This window comes from Nanorana parkeri, unplaced genomic scaffold, assembly GCF_000935625.1.
Source record: "Nanorana parkeri isolate BGI_ZX_2015 unplaced genomic scaffold, ASM93562v1 scaffold1798, whole genome shotgun sequence".
Taxonomy (NCBI): Eukaryota; Metazoa; Chordata; class Amphibia; order Anura; family Dicroglossidae; genus Nanorana; species Nanorana parkeri.
Window position 1 is genome coordinate 146,288 of NW_017308066.1, and position 5,565 is coordinate 151,852.

The 5,565-nt window shown below is 48.9% G+C and overlaps 1 protein-coding gene across 1 annotated transcript in view; it reads right to left on the reverse strand.

The window, feature by feature from the left end:
• CNTN4 (contactin 4) overlaps positions 1 to 5,565 on the reverse strand; it is a 122,150-nt gene that overhangs the window by 59,668 nt on the left and 56,917 nt on the right. The gene's annotated exons all lie outside the window — the stretch shown is intronic.

A 5,565-nucleotide genomic window follows, 5' to 3' on the forward strand; every position in this document is an offset into this window, starting at 1 on the left:
TGAATTCAATGGCACCGCTTCCACCCCTCCCTTACCATCCATGGTGCGATCGAACGCGTGACACAACTTTGCCTGCGTTGCATGCCACCGCATACGCAAAAAATAGAGCAAGCCCTATTTTTTTTGCGTTTGCAGTGGAACGGAACACTGGCAAAGCCACCCCAAAAGCTCAGGTATAGGCTTCTTAGCGATCGCGGTGCGTTCCAGCAGCTATCCCTCTGGAACGCACACACTTTCGATGTGAACAAGGCCTAAGAGATTGTTGAGAGATTTCCTCTCACTTCTCTCCCCGGGACAGAAAGGGAAGGAAAGTCTCCATTGATGGGGTGTTATGCTGCGCCGTGCCCCTTCTGCTACAACATTTCTCTCCAGAATTCAAAACAATACAAAAGTTCAAAACAGAAAGTTACAATGTCAAAAAACAAGATAAGAAGATAACAGGATTATAGTGTTTGTTATCCTCTTGTTGAAAAAAAACAAACAAAAACAGGGTAACATTGTGTAATGTTTTATTATTTACACACCCCCCTAAAAAAATAAAGAAATAAATAAAACACAATGAAATATAATTTTGAACCTTTATAAACAGACCAGAATGCTACTTCTTTACACATGCTGGCCTATTGATAAAGGTCCAAAATTATATTATTTTTATTCCTATTTATTTATAATCACATTCTATACACAGTGCATAGGACACGAGGACGCGGAGGGACATATCTTCGATGCAGCGGAGGAGGAGTCAGGCTGCAGGGAGCACTGGCACAGCTGGCCATCTCCATGGATCGGGTGAGTATAACTTTGTTATTTTCCTCCCTAGACCAAAACGAGTTCTTAACCCTTGCAGTCCCCAGAGTTCTGGTTTAATGCAAGCAGAGTAAGTGTCACAATTTGGCCTGATGTACAGCAAAGCTCAGACCGGTAGAGGGAGAAGCAGCACAAGGAGCCAATCAGTTCATGTTCAATGTTGAGAAGGAGCGTGCTAATATGAGTAGTGCTAAGTGCTTCTTCTTCCTCACTGTCCATTCACAGGCTGGAGGTAGGCCAATTAGGTGTGTCCTTAGATTTTTTGCCACCTGAGGCGGTGGGGGGTTGGGATAGTGCTGGTGGTACATGTTACCGGGGAGGGGGGTGTTGCTGGGGGCGCATGTTACGAGGAGTGTGGTTGGATGGATGGGAGTGTTGCTGGTGCATGTTATGGGGTTGATGCAAGGTACCTCTGGCACCGGGCGTCCAGCCCAGCTCACTGACATTACTGGTTGTCAGGAGCTGAACAGGACTCAAGTCACAAGGGGGCGGCGGCCAGCACCCAGGTGCCACCATTGGAGGGGTGACACCAAAATGACTGACTGATATTTTGGTGTCACCCCCTATGAAATGCCGGGCACTCGGTCACGTACCAAGAGCCCGACAGTGTCAGGAGAGAGGAGGGGACCCGGCAGCATACTTCATCCCGCCGGGTGAACGTCCCCTCCTCTCTCTTCCGGTGCCCATCACCAAGATGGCCACCGGCAGGCATCAATAAGATGACCGCGAATGCGCAATGATATCATGACGTCATGGCGGGGTGTCACCCTGTCTCCACTCACACCTGGCCCCGGGATGCCCCTGTCAGAGCTTCACAGGTTGCTAGATCTTAGCAACCTGGGACACTCTGGCTGGAAAAGGTGGTGGCATGTGTGACCCATTGACACCCCTCCCCACATATGATCCATTGAGATGCTGCCTGAGGCCTCATTATAGGGATAGCTCTGGGGTCAGTGACAACCTGGACTTAGAGTAAAAGAGTTGAATGATGCTAGAAAAGAGGTACCGCCGGGATCATCCCTGGACTGTTGAGTGCTGCAGAAAAAGCATCTTTTTTATTTTATCTTTTAATGTACTATTTATTTATTTTTTTCTATTTCTGCTTCATATCAGTTTTGGAGTGGAATTAATTCTCAGCGAGCTTTGTTAATAACAAAAAAAAAAAGAAAAAGTGGATGGAAAGTCTTTACGAATTTACGAAGTCTCCCCACAGAACAGAATCTGATTACTTTATTACTTTGCAGCTTTATAAACAGAGCAGCATAATTCTTCCCCCGGACTTAGCAAAATGCAATTCATCAATCTGATTAGTGCTTAGTATGAAGGGTCAGGCCCGGGAACTCCGGAGCACCATTTCCCTTCTCGTCTCCATGAATAAGTAATAGATGAAAAAGTGTTTCAGGTAAATAGTTACGTAATCCAGAGGGGAGGCCGGACGCGCACGCCAAAGTAAACTTTCAGTAAATGGTTTCCGCATTCGGCCCCGTTATCATCGCCATCCGCGGCCGAGTGTTTCCGCTGGCCTGACCTTTACCTCGAGCGGACCGAAGCCCTCGTCTGGGATTGCTGCATGCGCGGAAAGCTGCAATAAATATGCAAATCGCTCGCTAAGCAGCTAGCCTGGCGAATCCATCTCTGCGTGCTGTATGAATGCAGGAAGATAAGAATAGAATTCGATCTGAGGCTCTCCTATTGCCCCAGTAACAAATCGATACATCGTTATGGCGCTAATGACGGTTAAGGGATGGGTGGTGCAGAAGGGACGGCGTTTGGGGGGTTTCCCAACACAAGGAGGGCTGTGATTTGGAACGACATAATGCCAGTTTGAAGCCGGAGATGCTATTTGACTGATTCATGGGAAATTTTGTTTCTTAAATGTTCTAAGCGAGAACGATGAAATATAAATACGGAGCTAACGGGAACACGCCAAACACAGATCAACGATCCAAGCCCATGCGTGGACTTTCATATTCTAAATGTTGTTACATCGGGTTGCAATTCATCACGAGTGGCTGAGAGTACAAAGAGCCGCAGACATTACGAAGCCACCGTGGGAGTCATATTGATACCTGAACTTGCAAATTGCTTCCAGTAAATTGCAACACTGTGTCAAGCTGCCGATCGGCACAGGAAGTATTGACACCGTTGCTGATTATACTGGTTACAATGTGTCGGGACTTTGGGGGGTTATTCACTAAGCTGCCGGGGGCAGCCTAACCGAGCCGGAGGGAACTGAGCCCATTGTTGACATTTAGTGACAGCACAGTGTCCTCAAATAACCTGAGGATGCTGGGTTGTCATTGAATGACAACAACTGGGCGGAGCTAGCCGTGACATCATGGCTGGCTCCGCCCAGTTGTTGTCATTTGCGGGGAAAACGGTCTGCTTCGGCAGACCGTTCTCCCCACTTTGCCTGTGATTCAGGGGCGTCCCAAGGCCGGGTGTCACCCGGAGCGGAGAGTGGGTGACACCCCTCTGTGACGTTGCCAAGCGCGTGCACAATAACGTCATCGAGCATGCGCGGCCATCTAATTGTCGCCTGCTGGCGGCCATCTTGGTGATGGACGGCGGCAGAGAGAGGCCGGGATGTTCACCCGGCTGGATGAGGTCCCTCCTCTCTACTGACACTGTTTGGCTCTCGGTCCATGACCAAGTGCCCGACTTTTTAGAGGGGGTGACACCAAAATGACTGTCAGTCATTTTGGTGTCACCCCTCCAATGGTGTCACCTGGGTGCGGGCCGCACCTCCCGCACCCCCCTTGTGACGCCACTGCTGTGACTACAGCTCAGCCGAGCCGAAGCATATGCACTCGGCTCGGCTGATCCGTTCGCCTGACTTCGGCTGCTGAGCCCAGGTGATCCTAGACCTACCCCCGCCTGCGACTGGACAGCAAAAGGAGAAGTAGCACAGTGATGAGCTCTTCCACTTGTAGCTCTCCTCCTATCAGCATGCTTCTTGTCAGGACATGCGCTGATTGGCTTCTTGCACAGCTTATTCTCTCTTACTTTCCAGTTCCGCTGTACAGGGGACTGCAGATTCATCATTTACACTGCTTGTATTTTAAACACACATTTAATGATGTGTTCATGAATACAGAGCTGCATTAATCTGTGTCTTCTCTATCTGCCTGGAGTTTAGCTTTACGTTATATCTAAACCCCAAAACAAGAATGGAATATATTGCAGCATACAATGTAATGCACTGCAGTCCTTAGATGTGGTGGTTGCATTATTTTTCTCCCACCCTCCCCTTTTATTTTCAATACTCCTAGGGTGACAACGTTCAATCAGTGTACTGTATAAATGGAGCAGCGTTGACACCCTAGGAAAGGACTGCAGAACACCCCCTTCCAGAGTCCACAGAAGATAACTGGTGAGAGCTGATAACATTGTATGAAAGTCATTTGTACTGAGATTGTAGTCCATCCCGGGAGCGAGCTTGGAGCGCTGACTACTTTACAACACACACAGGGACCATGGGGAACAGACGTAGCCCCCCTCCAGAAGGAAGGACAGTGTCAGCACCAATTCAGAGATGATTGGAGGATCTACAGCCGAGTGATACACAAATAAGATACATTGTTGTTCATAGTTAAGGTACTTGAATGTATTTTTAAGATTTAATAGTTTAGTGTCACTTTAAATTCACCACCTGGAATCCGGGGTGCTGTCATTGACCACATTTGGGGCACGCGGAGGTGGTGAAGTCGGCCCTTGTCCCTCAACAGTGATTGAAGCATTGAACCATTACATTTGGGTACTTTGCAAATATTCAGGATTAAAGTCTATTTTTTGTGGTATATCTCCTATCAGAGGGAATGTTTTTTAATAGTTTTGTTGTATGTGGATTTGAATACTAATAATATTATTGGAATTGATTGCTTTCTGAGTTTTCCCTTAGGGGGCTTTGAAAAAAATATCAAACAATATATTAGTTAAATGTTTCAATGATCAATACAACATGCAGGGGTGTAACAATCGTCATAGCGACCCAGGCGGCCGCTATGGGGCCCAGAGCACAGGGGGGCCCGGGCCAGGACATCCCCCTGATACCGTGAGGGCCGCCTGGGTCGCTATGGCTTCTCACGCTGCTGGTTGTCACTGGCGGGTGTGAGAGGGAACGTTTCGCCGTTAGATCACCAACAACCTGTCAGTGATCTTTGCAACGGCGCGTTCCTCCTCACAGCCGCTGCTGTGTCAGTGACAGCCAGCAGCTGCGGCGGAGGATGCTGGTCCCGGTGTCGGCAGGGGAGGAAGCGGGTCCCGGCGATGGAAGAGGAAGCGGGGCCAGTGACGTCAGAGGAGGAGGGGCCCGGCGATGGAAGGGGAAACAGGGCCCGGCGATGGAAGAGGAGACAGGGCCCGGTGATGGAGGGGGAAACAGGGCCCAGAGATGGAAGAGGAGACAGGGCCCGGCGATGGAAGGGGAAACAGGGCCCGGGTATGGAAGAGGAGGCGGGGCCCTGTGCAGGAGGAGGAGGCTGACAGTGAATCGGGGCTGATAGATAGAGAGTCTATGGTGGGCTCTGCAGGGTCACTCTCAGGTGAGCTGAAGACTACTATATATAAGGAGATTCAGTTTGCTAAGACAACACAAAAATTCCTTCTCCAATTTGCTTGTTAAGTTGTATATAATGAAAATCTATAATATTCCCCGAGATCCTGAGACATTATATCCCCCCGCACACGCTGAATGATCATTACACAGCCCTGCGATATACTATAAATAAGAGCCGCAGCACAAGTGTGCCCATTGGG